Source organism: Lutra lutra, chromosome 9 (genome assembly GCF_902655055.1).
Source record: "Lutra lutra chromosome 9, mLutLut1.2, whole genome shotgun sequence".
NCBI lineage: Eukaryota > Metazoa > Chordata > Mammalia > Carnivora > Mustelidae > Lutra > Lutra lutra.
Genome location: NC_062286.1, coordinates 1,587,530 through 1,605,310, shown reverse-complemented (window position 1 = coordinate 1,605,310; position 17,781 = coordinate 1,587,530).

Below are 17,781 nucleotides of genomic sequence, written 5' to 3'. Positions count from 1 at the left end.
GAGGCGGAGGCGAGAGTCTGGCTCTCACATCCCCGGACGCCTTACTCCCCGTTCCAGACCCGGCGCCCTTTCTGTAAGAGAGCAAATCGGCCTCGGGGGTCACTGGGAACATCAACCAGGATGGTTGAGAGTGAAACCAGGTGTAATTCACGCCTCAGACCCGACGCAGCTGTGACCCCAGACGGCGTAGGTGTGCGGAGTGGCCCCAAAGTCTCGGCTTCTCTCTTGTCACATTGATTGTTTGTGAAAGTAACGCACGCACCGCTGGAAACGTCAGCTGGTGCTGATGGCATGGGTCCCGGCTCTGCTCCTGGGAGAAACGTCTTCGCACCCGCCTTCTGGAACCGTGTGCTGTGCCGCCACGGTGAGCCTGCCAGCCCTACACGTGGTCTTTGACCCTCTGCTCTCACGCTCGAGGACTCCGCTTTACCTCCCTCCTTCCCCAGCTCCTTTCCCTCCTATAGTATCAAGTCACTGATTTTAGTGAAATCAGTAATCAGTGTTTGTATCATGAAACTGTATAAATATTGTTCTTTCTAGAACCAAGATGTGTGCCATGATCACATCCTGGTTTTTCCCGGGAGTTAATACATCACTTTGGTACTTGTAATTTTTCAAGCGAAGGTCCTTATTTTTCCCAGATGATTGATCATATAATTCATTGTATTATTTAGCTGTGCAAATGCAGTCCTTTGTGGAACTCAGTAGGGCACCGCGGTTATGTTTTCTCTTGGACGCTTTTGTTCTTCCTCGGTTTAATGACTGTAGCATGTCCTCCTCGTTTAGTTTTCTCAACAAACGTCCCTTCCTCCTTCGCAGACGAGCCTGATTCCCACCGACTGCTCTCTCGGACCTCTGCCTCTGGGGACATTTTCTGTCATCCTAAGGCTTCTCTTCTCCGTGCTCCCAGCCCCAATCTATATCCTGGAGCTCTTTCTGGATTTATTGCTTTCTTGTACTGGGCCAGACTTTCCAGCATCTTCCAGAGAAACGGTACATCAAAGGCCAACCCCTGCCTTCCTTTGTGCCTTGAATCATCCGTGGCCATCTTGCACACATGTTGTGAACTTGGGTCAATGGAGCATTCCTTCAGAATTTTTAATTAAGCATCTGCCTGAAAAAGCATGATCTCATTTTGAATTTTTAATCCAGATTTGTTGTTAAAAAAAATCCCATCTTATTCTGATTCTCATTCTTCTGGGTATAAGGATGCTGCTCCCACCACCTCCTGTGTTTTCTCTGAAATTCTTTAAAACTGGGTTCTTGGCCTCTGATGATCTGGTAATACTTTTTTTTTTTTTAAGATTTTATTTATTTATTTGACAGAGAGAGATCACAAGTAGACGGAGAGGCAGGCAGAGAGAGAGAGAGAGAGGGAAGCAGGATCCCTGCTGAGCAGAGAGCCGGATGTGGGGCTTGATCCCAGGACCCTGAGATCATGACCTGAGCCGAAGGCAGCGGCTTAACCCATTGAGCCACCCAGGCGCCCAATCTGGTAATACTTTTTAGTTAATCAATTTAATTTCTTCCTAGACCCTTTCCAAACCTGGTGCTGGGCATTTGACCAGCCCATTCTATCTCATGACTTACGTCTTTTAAATATGAGCACTTTCCATGAGTTAATTTCTCCATGAGGACTTCCACCTGATCCCCCCCGTCCATTTCTGGAGGTCTTTGTCGGTCAGATGTTAGACCTCCCGCCTTCACTGCTTATGTCTCTAACACATTTTCGCAGAATTCCACCACTTTTTGTTTTTTGTCCTACTTCTTGAAAGATTTCTTCAGTTTTATCTTTCAACCATTCATAAATTTTAATATTTTGCTGTCAGTTTTTAACTCCTAAGATTTTGTCCTTTTCTCGAGTGTCCCTAGCCTTGTTTTAGGTATGAAATGTTGAGTTATAACATTGAAGACGTTAATTCAGGTCCTTTGGAGGTTTCCCTCTGTTCTCCATGTTATGGCTCCGTCCTTACGCTTTTTACTTTTGTCTGTCCTTCCTATTAGAGATCTCACTAAAGTCTGATATGCCGTGGCTTCCTCTGCCAGCTCTCCGTCCATGGTCTGTGTGTCTGTCCTGTCCGTATCTGTCTGTCAGTGCACCTGCTCACCTACCTACCGACGCAGCGGGAGCTCTACACGTGATGGGGGTGTTGTGCCGTGAGAGACTGGACGTCTGCAGCGGGTGAATCCGCGGGTGGGAATGAGTAGCCAGACCACTCAGCATCAAACGGTGGAAGTTCTCCTCCTGAGCCTGTTGGTCTTTTCCCAGGGGACGTGTGGTTAGGCGGTCCAGGTGTCTAGCTCTTCCATCTAAGGCCGTCAGTCCTGCCGTGTCAACCCCATGCACGGTGCCCCCCGCACCTGCTACGCCCACCTAATGCTCTGCCCTCCCACTCAGGTTCTGCAGGAAGTGAGGCCCCAGGCTCCCAGTCAAGGACCAACATCAAATTGTTCCCCTGCGTGGATAAGGTAGTGGGGTTTGGATTTCCAAACAATCGGTCCCATAGCTTTGGTGTATGAGTGTCCCTTTGAGTGCTGAGTCTAAGTATCTGTTGGGAGAGTGAGTGTCTTCTTACCGGCGTCCTTCTCTGCAAGGCTGTCCCCTGTGCCGAACCAACTCTTCTTCATGCTTCCTGCCTGTCACACGTCACTTGAAATTGCTTGTCTGCTAATACTGCCTTTTCCCATTTGCCCCTGGGGATTTATACCTCTCTATTTCTTTAACTTTTTGGAGGTGAGGTCACAGGAGGGAGAAGATATAAATTTATGTTCTCAGCCCTTTAAATTTAACAGAAGTCCAAAGACTTCTCCTTGCAGAGAGGTTGTTGAATGATGGGTTTCAGTTGAAAGAGCCTCGGGAAATTGAGGACAGAGCACCTTCGGGTATGAGGTTTGGAGACTCAAACTTTTATCTCTGACAGAAAAGTAAATCCCCTCCCTAATCGGATACAAAGCACTAGCCTTGGCCCACAGATTCGCAAGGAGAAACCAGCTCACCCCCCAAAGAGCAAGGAGCTAGGCCAGGAACTGGGATGGTTTCTCACACGGGTTGAGTGAACCCGCACATTGGACACCGTGCTTCTCTGTCGTTCGGGTTCTTGCTGCCGTCAGGGACGGTGAGGCTCTCCCGGTGCTGGGAAGATGGGCATCAACAGGGCTGGGGAAATCTCGTTGACGATTAGACTTAAGAAGCTGGATTTCTGGAGGAATGGGTTGAATTAGGTCACACTGTCAGCAGTTGCTGGGGCTGCTGGTGAGGCGTGGGGGTGGGGGTGTCTACACTGGCTGAGAAACAGAGACGTCTCTCGGGGTTCTTGTACACCTTTGCGCATGGTGATGGTGAAGGTGTCACCCCCCCACCTTGTTTCGTCACAGAAGGTTCTGAGGAATGGATGTTTTTGGAGTCACAGGGAGGAATGTGAGGGCGGGGAGTGGAGAAGTCTACGCGGGACGGTCTGATGTCGGGGACAGAGCCTGCAGCTGGCGTTAGGATCACCCAAGTGAACCTCGAAGCACTTTGCCTTTGAAGAGACAGTGATGGGCTCGGGCATGGGCAGGCACCCGGGCCACCCCCACCGCGGCGCCCGCCGGCTGAGCCCATCAGGGGAGTCCTTGCTCAGCCGTCTGCCGCGGACTGGAGACATTTGCGCGATGTCACGCAGGATCGCACTATATGGCGGTACGGTCCCCTCTCCCTGGCAGCCCAATTCCCTCTCTAATGTCCACATGTGCTCATTGTCCCGGTCACGAGCGAAGGAAGGCTTTGCTGTCCACAGGGGCTCAGGGGACCAGTCACTGCTGGAACATGTTGGCGCCCTCGCGGCCAGAGCGGTGCTGCACCCCTAGTCTGGAGGGGAGATCGAAGGCTGGCCCGGCACCCCGCGTTCTGTGTGGTCCGGCTCAGGAATCCCGCCTCCAGCTTTGAGCTCAGCCAGGTGCTGGCAGCCGTGAGTGTGTGGGAGGTGGGCTCAGGAGCTCGGGCCTGATCTTCAGGTGGTTCTAGAATCTGTGAAACACGGTGAACGCCGTAGCCGGACGTGCCGCTGAGTAATCACGGAGCAGGGACCAGCGCTTCCTAAAATTCTCCGGGACACAGGTGCCAGGGGGAGCTCCACAGCGAGGGGCTCGTGGTGTGGGAGGCTGGGAGTGCCGCCCGGTACCCCTCCGTCCGTGTCGGCCCCCGCTTCCGAGCGTGGAATTCTACAGCACTTCCCCTTCCTTGTGGTCCAGCCTCCGACACTGATGCAGACACGGGTCTCTTCAGAGCAACCCCGGCTGCCGCGTGGAGGAAGGACGGCGTGAGGCGGTGCTGGGGGCGCGGGGCTCAGAAGGCCACAGGGTCTCTGTCTCCCGTGCGCCCTTCGTGCCGGGCGGGCGGCCACGCGCCAGCTCAGCAGCCGGCTGAGGAGTGGGAGCGTGGGTGCTGCTCTGTCCCTCTCGCTCCCCCGCTCTCTGCTTAATCAGTAAAGGAAAATACAGGTGGTTGTGGCAGGGGCCTGTCTCTCACTCAAATAAATTCGATCTTAAAAGAAAGAAAAGAAAGAGGGCATCTAGGGCATGCGATAAGGTTTTGTTCGTTTTTTAGAAAACGAAATCGAGGCATGTTCATATGCCCACGAAATGGGCCAGCCCCGGGGAGTCTTGGCTCTCCGGGAATTCTACTCCTGTGACCCAGCTGCCCCCACATGCGTGCTTCTCCCCCCACCCTCCTTCCCCACCCCACCCCCATTCTGAGCACATCTTAGTCATCTTCAGGCTTGTGGCTACCGTGCCACCACCCCTCCTCGCCGCTCTGGACTGTACCAGCCTGCATAGCCTCCCGTGAAGCTAGCCTGTCCCGAGGCAGGGGCACCTCGACCTTGCTCAGAGCTCCACCCGGGCGTGCTGGTGCACGTGCACCGACCGTGGACCATGCTGCTGTGGCCAGTACCCCAGGCCACGCAGGATGGTCCCCTGTGAACACGCATTGTTTTGATTGTAATTGTTCGTGTGCCTTAATGATCACTTTTGGTTTTGAGGGATGATTCTTATTTGTAGCAAAACATGTTGGGTCATCTGTGTCCTTTTAGTGACTTTGTAGACTCAAATAGGTCTTAGTTTTGTTTTTGTTTTTTTTTCCTACAGTGTAAAGTGTTTTTTTTTCATTAACTGGTTCTCATTTGTGATGAAAATTTCCCTTTCAAGGGCTTTGCTATGAGAGATTGAAAAAGGAGGAGAAGTCTGAAGTTAGGTCCTCATTTCTAATATGGAAATATTCGCTGTGATATTTAAACTTTGTCCTCATTCCTGTATCTATCTCCACGGAGGTTCTTCCCCTGTCTTCCCGTGGCGCAGCTAACAGGAGTGACACCCAGCCCAGCAGCGGTGGGCATGGGATGCTCACGGTGAGGACAGAACGTTCATTGTGTAACTTGGTGATTAATGTGTTATGGTTACTGTGTTTCAAGTGTGCACATTAATGAAAATTAGAGCACATTTGATTGGACTGCAAAGACTGTGGCTGTCCGAAGGCACGGTTCAATGTCAGACAGGTGAGTCTGCCTGTTGACCGCATTTCAGAGGGAAGCTGGCTGCTGCTCGGACACCCCAAGGCCCATACCGGCCTCTCCTGGGGTCTGAGTCACTGCTGGGAGTACTCAGTGATGGAACCAGGAAAGCTGGTGTGTGTGTGTGTGTGTGTGTGTGTGTGTGTGTGTGTTTCGTGAAGGAGTGTGACAGCCTGTATTTACCCATTGGATGCATACGCACATCTTCCTAAGCATTCATTTAGCTGACAGTCTGGGAAATGTCAGCGTTCTAATTAACTCCAGCCAGAGAAGGTTGTGCTGTAGTTTGAAATCCCTTAGATTGATGCAGCTGCAATTAGAGCCGGCTGGGGCTCCGCACACCGGAGCGGGGAGCGCGGGACACGGAGGGGCGGGCGCCGCTGGAGCCCTGGGCTGAGCAGGCCTGTCCCCTCTCCCAGCGCCCGAGGGTCCTGTCTCTGGCCGCCGTCACAGCGCCGTGGACAAAGCTTGGCGCCGAAGGGTCTCGGCCCTGCCTGCCCACCGCCCTGGCTCCGGGAAGCCCCTTCCTCCGTCAGAACAAGGAGACCCCCCCCCAACCCCCGCCCGGAGCTTCCTGACATTGTTCTGTGAAGGGGTCTGGAGGGCGGGAGGGTTTTTATGCAAATTCTCAGCCGATCTGCTCTTGTGCTTGGGAAATGTGTGCACAGGAGCATCTGGGTTTATATTTACCTTAACAATAGACCAGTGAACACTGGGCCTAAATCATGGGCTTCCAATGGCTGCACGGAGGACACCGTCTGGACCGGGGGCTCTGTCCGCAGGGGCGGCCACACCCCAATGGCAGGGCTTCCCCTGCCGCGTCGAGCTGCGGTTCCTCCCCCGCATCGCCCGGGAGCGAGCTGCCGCGGGCTGTCAGGTGCCGTGCGGGGCCCGGGGCTCAGGGCCGGGCGCCTGGCTCGGGGCTGGGAGTGCGCCTTAGGTTTTCGGGTGGTGCCGGGGACCGGCCGGTGCTCCCTGCGGGGAGGCCAGAAACTCATCTGTGGACAGTCTCAGCCCCGTGGCAGAGCCCGAGAGATGGAGGCAGGAGAAGCGGTCCCGACGCCACAGCAGTTGTCCTTGCGAGAGGGGAGGAGGGTTGTGTTCCTCGGGTGGGCTGAGAGGCACCGACCGGTGAGGCGGAGACGGGGGCAGGACCTGGTTCTCAGACCGGCGCTGCCTTCCCGCTCCTCAGCTCCCTTCAAGACGCAGACGCCTGCAGCCCCGGTCTCACAAGGCAGTGCTCCAGCCCAGGCCAGGGGGCCTGAGGGGGAAGATGATGGCGACAAGTTCCTACAAGTTCCGGCGGTGGCAGCAGGTAGAGGGCGTGGGACGTGCCGCGGAGCAGGGAGCTTCTGCCGACGCTCCTCTCGGGGTCTGGACCAGCTCCGGGCTGTCCTCCACAGGACCTGCTGAAACGCACAGTGGACGGTGACTCGTGTTTGAAGTGGTGGCAGCTAACATCGTGTGCCAGCCTGGGGGGCAGCGGATATCTGGTCCGGCCAGGTCTGCGCACGTCTGGATGGGATCAGCGGTTGGGTCTGTGGACCGAGGGAAGCAGATGGCCGTCCTCCATGGGGGTGGGCCTGGTCCAATCTGTTGAGGGCCCGACCAGAACACGAGGGAGGAGGGACAGTTTGTCTTCTCTGCGGGCATCGCCTCTCCTGCCTCCAAGCTCCGCTCGCACTGACGCCTCACCGTGGACCCTCGGGGCTCCGGCTCGCTGACGGCCGGTCTCGGCTCCCTCAGCCTCTGTCAGCCTGCGAGCCTCTCTCTGGCGGCGATTCCCTCTGCCGAGGGACTTCCTGGGGCCGTGTCTCTGGAGAACCCAGACCGAAACACAAGTGTTAATTTCCCATTTAAAAATGTTAATGACTTTACTGTTTTTATATAAATAATAATACACATTAGAGAGACAATCAAGTCACATAGATGAGAACAGAAATGAGAGCCAAAAACATTGCTTAATACCCTAAAATATTATTCTAAGGCTAAGAAAAATATTATGAAACATTCAATAAGAGATTGGAATTATTGTATTTTTAACTCCACGTTCTAATTTTAGACGTTAGCAACTTCTGGCATCGAGCGATGAGAGAGTCAGCACTCCTACGGTCTTGCCAAATGCCCTCCTTTTCCTTCCAGTTTTGTGTCTGTGGTGTTGGTTGTTGTCACATTGTTGGGGTTTCTAACGTTTGCAGAACTTTCATCGCTGCTCCACGTCCCATTAGCAGGTGTGACAAGGTCAACAATAGAAACACTAGTCATCTCTGAGCCCCTCAAGGGTTGTGCAGAAGTAACACCCTCTTCCTCTCCAGGGCAGGTGTGTTTTGTTTGTAGTTTTTTAATTTGAAGGGAGTTTGCTGCTCCCGACGGAGTCCCAGGGGTAGGGCGAGTCTGCGGACTCATCAGCTCCTTGCACCTGTGACTGAGGAATACAGGTCTCCTGGGGACTCCTCTGCGACCTTCTCCTGAGTGTCCAAGGTTGACCCCCTTAGGTCACTCCCTGAGATCACGCTCCTTCCCGTCCCACGCTGACCATCTCCTAGAGTGCAGGCAGCCTGTGGCGAGCACATCCACATGTTTCTTTTGAAGCCTTTAGAGCCATTTGGGGAAAAATAACCCAAGCAAACGATGACTTTGGCCATAATCGCCTGGTAACGAACTTGCTGTTTTTACTAGACGTCATTGAAGGTCACAGGTCACAGTGGGATTTTATTTGTTATTTGTAACAAAAGTGCTAGAACATGTGATACACTTTCTGGTTAATTTGTTAGTGGCACGAGATGGATTCAGCGGGTTTCTGACTCCTGTAACAGTCTTGGGCGCGTTAGGAAGTGCCGGTGGCAAGCGACGCCCCAGTAGCAGTGGCCGAGAAATGAGGGTTTTCTCCGACGCAGCAGGAAGCTGGAGGTGGGCACTGTGTGGCTGGTGCTGCAGCCGTGCCCCGTCCTCCTGCCTCCAGGTTTTCCGAGCTTCAGCTCTCACACTCGCCACCTCATGGTCTCCATCTGGCCGCTGCGGTTCCCGACATCCCGACATCTTCGCTTTTCCCTGAGATCCAGCGACTCAGACAAGCACCACGAGGCTCAGAGACGAACAGACTTTGCCCAAGTCGCAGGCTAGAAAGTCACCGAGCTCGTCACGGGTGCTGGCCTCGTCGTGTTTCAAACCCCGCTCTCTCTGCTCCACCTTCCCGACTGCGAGGAGCGGGTGCGGGCGTCGTGCTTCCCTCCAGGCAGGGAGCACGCTGGGAAGTGCGGTGCGGTGCGGTCCAGCCGGGCAGAGGGCCTCTGGGGGTGCTAAGGAGGAGGAGAGTCGGGTCTATCCACGCAGGCAGATGTGCTCCCTCCCGGGCTGCCTCCCCGATCTCCTCACGGGCCGGGCGCTTGGGGTACGGAGTAGCAGATGAGACGACAGGAAAACAAGCGTTCTAATTCTGAGATTTGCTCAGAGAGAACGAGCAGCCATGGGGTGGGATGTGGGATTGGAGGAGGTGACCGGCTGGGCCATGCATCTCGGGGCCCTGGGCTCACAGAGGGCAGGACCACAGATGTAGGGAGGGGACTGCGTCTCTCAGGGGGCAGTAAGAGCTAGTACGTCCTGACGCTCACCCATGCTCCGAGCCAGGCTGGGCCTGCTGGGGAGGTGGTCGAGGTCACAGCAAACGGCTCCTAGTTCCCTGGGCAGCCCAGCCTGCAGGGGCAGCTGTCCCAGCTGTGCATCTGTGTCTGTGTCCCATGGGGCATGAGTTGGGGTTCTCCAGAGAGAGAGAGACAGTAGGGGGTCTGTACCTGCACACACCCTTTATGTCTAATATACACCTTTGTCAGTAAAGAACAGGCTCATGAGGTCAGAGAGGCTGGTAAGTTCCCCGACATGCCATCTGCGAGCGGGAGGCTGGGGCGTCGTTGGCATAAATCCATAAATCCACATGCTGGGTGGGATGCCGCCATATTTGCATGGGCAGGCCTTCCTCACTCCATCCCCAGAGTCACTCATCTCTTCCAGAAACCCCTCACAGGCACAGCCCCAAATATTGCTAGACCACCTCTCTGGGCATCCCGTGGTTCAGTCACGTCGGCAAAATGTTAACTGTTGCACACGGCACATCACCCGTGGGGTATTTTCAGCCCTGACAAGCCAACCATCATTCACAGTATAGCACATTTATACGCAATTTCCCCATTCTTTTAAAAAATGGATGCCAATAACATTTAAAACTCCTTTAAAGTCACTCTAGCTTTGAAAGTTTCCCCTATATGGACTCCCAGAGCAATAATCTTCTACTGTGTATTATGTGTACCCAAGAGTAATGGGAAGCAAGATGAGAAGGAAACGTAGGCTCAGCCCACGTTTGGGGCATGTGGAGCCACTGACTATGACCCACAGGGATGTGGCTTGTGGCATTTTCTGGAGAAGACCCAGGCATCCAAGCCTGCTGCTTGATCGATGCCACAAGGAAAGTACGGTGCCAGGTGTTCAAGCTGTTCCAGACATGGACACCTCTTCCTTTTGTAGAATAACCTATTTGCAAAAAAATGTTGGGTCCACTAAAAAAATACTACGTGGTTTGAAGAAACCATGTCTCTGTGTCGGGCGCAGTTGAAGGCCCTGACTGAGACTGCTGTTCTCATAAGGAAGAGTGGATGGGATGCGGGTCACTGGACCGTTGCTCTCTGCTTACTCTCAGGGTTATTTTCCTGCCTTGGGCAGGTAAGTCCACCTCTCTCTCGGCCTCTCCCTCTTGTCCGATGGTAGATGAAGCTGCTCACTGCATTGGGCCCAGGGTCTTTACATCTTGCCCTGTCCCCCAGGCACCCAGAACACAGCCTGTCCCGAATCTGACACCCCATTTTTTCTCCCCAACTCCCCATCTCTGTGTTTCCTCCCGGAAGAAGGTCTCTAATGTCCTCTCGGCTGCCCAGGCCTCCTGAACTCCAAGCCACCCTTAACTGGAATGTTATCTTCCTTTGTTCTCAACATACGGCCACGAACCTTATTAACTTCAGATGCTGATTGTCTCTGGGGCCCATCCATTTCTTCCTACACCCACTGACGTGACTTCAGGGGAAGTCTCCGCCTTGGGTTCTTGGTGTCGCCTTCCGGTCCATCCGCCGCGCCGCGGGCAGAGCCAGCTTTCCGACTAAAGTGCTCGACCCGACCCTGCCACTGCTCGGATAGCAGAGTTCTTCTCAAGGCCAAGTCGTTTCCTCAGCGGCTGGCACAGTGCTCACCAGGCTGGGTCACACAGCGTTCACGGTGTGCAGCCTTGTATGGTGGACAGCTGGCTACATGGAGGGGACAATTAGTTGCTTAATCTCATATTTTATGCACAGAAAAAATGTCTCCCACCTCTGGACAATTGCTTTAATTATTGGCTCAAGACTTGGATGGCATTTAGGGTTTGATCAGAGAATATTTTGGATTTCTTATTCAGAACAATTTTTAAATATGCATTCAGGTCTAGCCTGTGTTGGCTAAGTGTTCAGCCCTTCAAAAATAAGTTTTGTCACTATGCACAGTTAGGGTAAAAGGTAAAGTGATATATATTCACACTATAATCTATACCTTGTTAATAGGAGTAACCTCATGAAAATCTAGGCGTATCATTTGTGCCATATCTGCATTCGTTAATAAACACATAGAAATCAGACTTTATTTTAAATTTGGAAATGCATAACTTGTTACTGGAATATTTTTATAATGAAATTCCTTGTCCTATGAACAATGCATCCTTAATCTCTTTACTGGGGGGTAATTCATGTATCGAATTTCGCAAAAGAGGCGTGAAACGTGTACATTTGGCAAAGCCTAGAAATGCTTGTGCTGTGAAAGGATTTGCAGTGGCCGCCCCACCACGGCAAGTCTGTCTTCTTCCTCGAAGCCAAATTGTATGTGAAATGGACAGACAAGCGTTTTATTGCTAATTCCAGTACTCACTCATTGGCGAGCGCACTTCCTCATAATGGCCACCCTTAGTGCCGTGAAATGCCATCGAGAATGTGCAGTGAAGCCCTTAGAATTAACTACTCATACTAATTATAGGTTGCACTGGTGAATCCGTTTAACTCTGACCTGGGAAGGAAAGGCATGAATCCACGTATGTGAGCGGGAGAAGGACAGAGAGCCACGGGCGGGCGTGGGAGCCCTTTATTTATTTATTCTCCTCAGAGCTTCTTGGCTCTGCAAACACAATCTTGTCAGGATTATTTTCAGGTTATTTGTCTAGAGTCCAAAGGAAGGTGACTTTGTTTATTTTGTGGATTTACATGCCATTTCTACAAAATAATCTCTCTTTAAAAATGGATAAAATAGATTGTATTAAACCAAAAAGGAAATATTAGTTTTGGTTCCTTTTGTAATTCAGGTAGATTAAGGCAAGCGTTATTGGAAGAGGACTGGACCCTGTTTTGAAAAGAGTCTGTGTCGTCAGAACGAGCCCAGAGCTGAATGCGGAGGAATGCCGGGCCTCGTCCTCGCTTTCGCCCCAGACAGAGGGCGGAGGCTTTGGCTTCCTGCGGCAGAGCAGCGCCCCCGTCGAAGGGCAGCTCGTGTCTGAAAGGGAGCGGCACTCGGAGTCGGAAGGGTTAGGTCCTGGCCACTGGTCTGCCAGGTCCCCGTCCGCTGAACCGGGGGGCTGAGGTCCCCTTTTGGCGTCCTGATTTCTCGGCTATGGAGTGGGGGCGATGAGACACAGGGAGCTGGTGGGGGTCGGATGAGATCGTGGCGGGGGGACGTGCAGGGGCTCTGAAGCGGAGAGTTCTGTACGATGGCCAGCGATTCCTGTTGTTCCTACTGCTCTATTTGTAAAAACCAGACCCACATTGGTGCAGCATCCTCGTGCCCCCTTATGAGCCCAAAATGCATTTTCCCGTAATGAGCATCTCATGACTTGTGGTGAGTCTTGCAGAATCTGGTGGTGTAGACAATGTTTATACTGAAGTCAGAACCCAAGAAGAGCACAGGGATGGTTCTCTTTCAGAAGTCATTGTTCTGTGTTTTCCTTCTTTAAATTGCATCTTTGAAACTTTTATAATACAATGTGTCTGCTTGGAGCCATGGGCTAGCATCACTTTAAACACAGCAGCCAACTAGAGATGTAATTCATGGTTCATTGTGTGACAGACAGCCAGGAACCTGGAGGCACAGAGAGGCGAGGTAGCTTGTCCAAGGATACACAGCAAGTGGGTGATGTCCTATGAACATCAGGACATCAAACCACTCTTTGAATGTCTGTTAGACGAAGCTTCCTGAGTTCAGGAACTAAAAATCACCTCCGAGCGTCATCAGCCGATGCTGCAGTGATGGGACCGGGAGGTCAACACCGGACGGAATAAATCCCAAATATCCCTTCTCTGCAGGGTCAAAGTGCCAGGAAGGGATGTGCAATCCGTGAACTGAGTCACGTCTGGAAACCTGGCTGCCGGGGTCGGGAGGAAGCAGGTGGCAGGTGTAGAATAATGCCCGATTCTGTTTTTATACAATTATCACACAATTCTGTAATTGTCCAGATTTACACAATTGCATCATTAATGTATACTAACTGGGCATTAATATATTAAACATAGGAATAGTGCCCAAAGGGAAGGAAGACTGGATGTTGGAAAGCAAAACACTCAAAGAGGAAAAGCAGATGTCCGTCAAAGTTCCCCTTCTCAGCTCACATCTCAGGCTTTGCACAATCACTCGCCCGCCCGTCCTCACCTGCTGTGGCATCAGCTCCGCGTGTGTGTCTGGTATTGTCTCTTCTCCTAATTCAGATTTAATGCCCCATAATCTCTCCAACTCAGGGAAAACTGTAAAGTGAACCACAACGAATACATCTCACACAAAAGGAGAAAGAAAGTGTGTGCCCGAGGCAGGGACCTCATCGCTCGTGGTAAACCCCCATCTCCAGGCCTCTGACTACGTTACTCTTCAGTTGTCTCCTTATCCCAGGACATGTCTGAGACCTCACTTTCTTTCTTGGGGGGGACCACCGTCGAGCTCCTGCCTAGACTAACCACTGAGCGAACAGAGAGGGCCACCAAGCTCTGAGCAAATCACCAGAACCTGGAGCCTGAGCCGGGCCAGCCGGGAACGATGAACTTGGCCAGACGTGAACCCTCGTGCTTGCCCTGCACTTAGCACCCTCTGTAGGCAAGTCCACAGGTACCGCCTAGCTCGGCTGACCACACGGACACATTTTTACAGTTCTAGTTTAGTTTTAGAACCTCTGCTCCTGGGGGCAAGCCTGTGTTGGGGTCCCAGTGAGATGACAGGGATGCACGTTCATCGCAGATCTAAAGCACCAACAGGTGTGTGTGCGTGTATGTGTGTGTGCGCGTGTGTGCGGTTTGATGGGGGGATAGCCGACGGCCCGAAAGTCCGATGCCCAGTTAGGGGACTAACTGAGATATTCAGAGTCACTGGTGTTTGCGGGTCTGTAGCGTCATGCTTGAAACCGCAGTAGAACCTGAGAAGTCACACTGGAAGTGCCATAGAAAAACCTGAAAGACTCAGTCTGTGCACCTCAAAGGCTCACATTTTATGCCTCAACAGCAGTTTTCCCTGGTAAAAACAAAGTGATGGGTTGTCCTCGAAACCAGCTTTCGCAGTGGAACTCAGTCCAAGACTGAACCAATCTGCAACAAGGTAGAACCAGAACTTGAAGACTTGTCCCTTCTCGGTCCCATTGAGACCGAGCACACACTGAGCTGATCTGTGTACACACTCGATCGTCTTCTGCACACCCTAAGCCTCTCATGGCCACCAGAAGCTTGATCCCTCCATCACCATCCCTAGCGCACAGTAGGGCTTCCTGAACGCAATGCCAAACACCCATGGGGAAAATGTGCTAATGAGGTTTGGCACACTCGAAGAGTTTTCTAAGTCAAAGCCACAGTCTACAACATCGACATAATTTCTCCAAAAATAAAATAAAATAAAATAAAATAAAATAAAATAAAATAAAATAAAATAAAAAGACAGGTGTGTACTTTGGATAGACATTGGTCCCAGATCACATGGCTGGTCCAGGCGCTTGGGTCCGACTTCCAGTGAAACGGCAAGAGGAGGTCGTGGACCAGACGTCACACTCTGTTGTGCCTGCAGGTGTGCCAGCCCCTGTCATCTTTCCGGGTCTGCAACTATGAGGGGAAGTGAAATTCTTGAACAGAACAGTGGCGCAAATTCTTCAAAGACAAGGGCCTTGCGTAGGACTCTCTGACGTGGCCCAGGCAGCCGCGAGATGTGCTCCGCAATTACCAGGATGGACGGTGTCTTTTCGGGACGGTCCTCTCTGACAGCTGATAGCAATCAGAGCGGGACAACTTGAGCCAGATGGCTGGCCATCGTGATTTCAAGTAGACACAATCAGTGACTGGAGTGGCAATGTCCTCTCGGAGACAAGGGGCAGGACACCAGCCACTCGTCCTACAGGGTTCCATTCCTGCCACACGTTAACACATAGGAAACTCATCTTCTTTCCTGCTGGGGGGGCTGGGAGGTTTGCTAATCGCTGTGTCATTCCTTTGTCCTACATCAACCACCCACTTGCCGCCTGCCACAGGCAGGAAAACAGCCAATGCACAGAGGTCAGAGGGCTGGCTAATCATCATTTCGTTCTGTCTGGTTACATTTGTACATTTGTCAAATTTCAGCTTTTGGATGATTTTCCTCTCCACTGAATAAAAAAGTAACGGCCTTCACCGGAGCTTGATGAATGAACACGCATTTTTGCCGTTTCCTTCACTGTCGAGCCACCTGAAGGAAATTTGCATGGCCAGAAATGGCGTTCTGCAAAGGACTCAGCAGTTCCGTCCGAGACAGGTCTTTACTCGTGGGTCTTGCCTGGCTCTGGGAGACACTGGTCATCAGCCCCCAGAGCCCAGGCATCTCCGACCCGTTCTGGTGATGGTTCACTGTGCTTTCCTGGGACAGTGTCACTCCATTTCTGAATCTCTTTTGTCATCGTGTGTCTAGCTGTCCACACAGGGTGACCAGCAGTAGTGCCCCGAGAGGCTGGTGGGGGGAGGAGAGGCTCATATGTTCCCAGAAACACCTCTCCAGACATGCTGACTGTGGACGTCGGGAGATCGGATGGTTCATAAGTGGGTTTGGCTTTGGTGAGTTTTCATATTTATTTTCTTCCATGAAGTTTCAAATGAAAATATTAAAGGTTGATGTCACAGACACTAATCACCACGGACTTTTAAATTTTACTTATTAGAGTTTTTTTTTTAATTTCTAAAACAATTGATACAGCTTTTAAAAAACATTTTATCATGAAAAATTCAAACATGCACAAAAGTAAAGAGATCAAATAATAAATAACGAGCCCACATGCCGAAACCAAGACCTAATAGTTACTTATATTGTAAGGATCATGTCTCATTTTTTGGGTGGAAGGGGGATTTAAAAAAAAAAAGATTTTATTTATTTATTTGACAGAGATCACAAGTAGGCAGAGAGAGAGAGAGAGGAAGAGGAAACACGCTCCCCGCAGAGCAGAGAGCCCAATGTGGGGCTTGATCCCAAGACCCTGAGATCATGACCCGAGCCGAAGGCAGAGGCTTTAACCCACTGAGCCACCCAGACGCCCCAAGAAGGGGGATATTTTTGAAGGAGGTGTTTATTTTTCCCCAGTGAGAATTAGATTCCTCTTTCTGAAATATTTACATGTTAATTTTTTTTTTAAAACAACATGCATAGAGTAAATTGCACACATTTTGGGTGTATGGCCCAGTGAAAGCTTTTACAAAGTGACCACACCCAGGTTGCTCAGCCCAAGTCCAGCTATAAAACATCCCGCAGCCTAGAAGCCCTCCTGATGCTTCTCCTGGTCACTACTTCTCCCCCCGCTGGAGGTATTCACTGTTCTGATTTCCGTCATCGTCGTGCTGCCGTCTTTAAATTACATGAACGACATTTTCCAGTATATACTCTTCTATGTCTGTCACTCAAAATCACTGTCTGAGGTTTGTCCACACATGGTCCGTGGCTGTGGCTCGCCCTTGTCCCCACTACAGAGTGTTCCACCGTTTGAATATACTGCAAGTTCCTTATTCTACCGTGGATGGACTTCCCGGTTCTCGGACATTAGAGACCGTGCTGCTGGGAAGTAGGGACTGCATCTGTCTGTGCGCCCGTGTCCGCGGTTGTGTTGGATCCGTACCTGGGGCGGAGCCGACGTCCTGCAGGGCGCGCCTGCCTGCTGCTTGGGTAGTTACTGCCAGGACTTTCACGACGTGGTTGAGCCAGTTTATGCTTCCACCAGCAGCGCAGCCGCGGAGCTGTGTGTCGGGAGGGTCTGCCCGTTCTGGATGTCGTGGTCAGTAGAGTCGTACAGCGCATGGACCTTGTTTGGTTCTGGCTTCTTTCACTTGGCATAAGGCTTCCAGGGACGCCCGTGTTGTGGTGTATGTCCTTGCTGTGTCCTTTCCGTGCTGGGACAGTATTCCAGTGCACGGCACACAAACACATGTCTGTGCGCGCCCTGTCATCCGTTTATCCCTTCCCCCACTGCTGGGCATTTGAGTTGTTTCCACTGTGGTTATTGTCTGTGCTGCTATGAACACTTTGCAGGAGTTTTTATATGGACGCGTTTCCATTTCTCTTAGACATATACCTAGGGATGGACTTACGGAGTCATCTGGCCACTCCATACCTAACTTTTGAGGAACTGCCAAGCTGATTTCCACAGTGGCTGCACGTTATACCTTCACACCAGCCACGTGGGAGGGCGGTAGCAGCTACACATCCTTGCTAACCATTGTTATTTTATGTTGTTGGGTTTATTTTTATTTTTTTAAATGAAAACCTTCTAGTGGATCGAAAGGGATGCGTCGTGGTTTCAGTGTGCACGTCTTGATGAGGGATACGGAGCATCTTTTCATGTGCTTGTGGTCCATTTGCATATCTGCTTTGGAGAAACGCCTCTTCAAGAACTTTGCCTGTTTTTTAATGAATTTGTTTGTTTTTATTTTGTTGTGTGGTACGAGTCCTTTATACACTCTGAGCACAGAAGCGTGCCGCACACGCGTCTCACGGTCCGCGGGCTATTGCTTTACATTGTGGCCGGGTCACTGGGCGTGCGGAGCTTTCAGTTCTGGGAAAGCCCAGCTATCGGGTCCGCTTCTGCTGTCCACGTTGTCAGGTTTCAGGAACTGCTGCTTAACCTGAGGTCACAGAGACTCACGCCTCTCTGGTATCCGAATTTTCGTTTCTCATGCCGGGAGCGCGTGCCTGCTCTTTT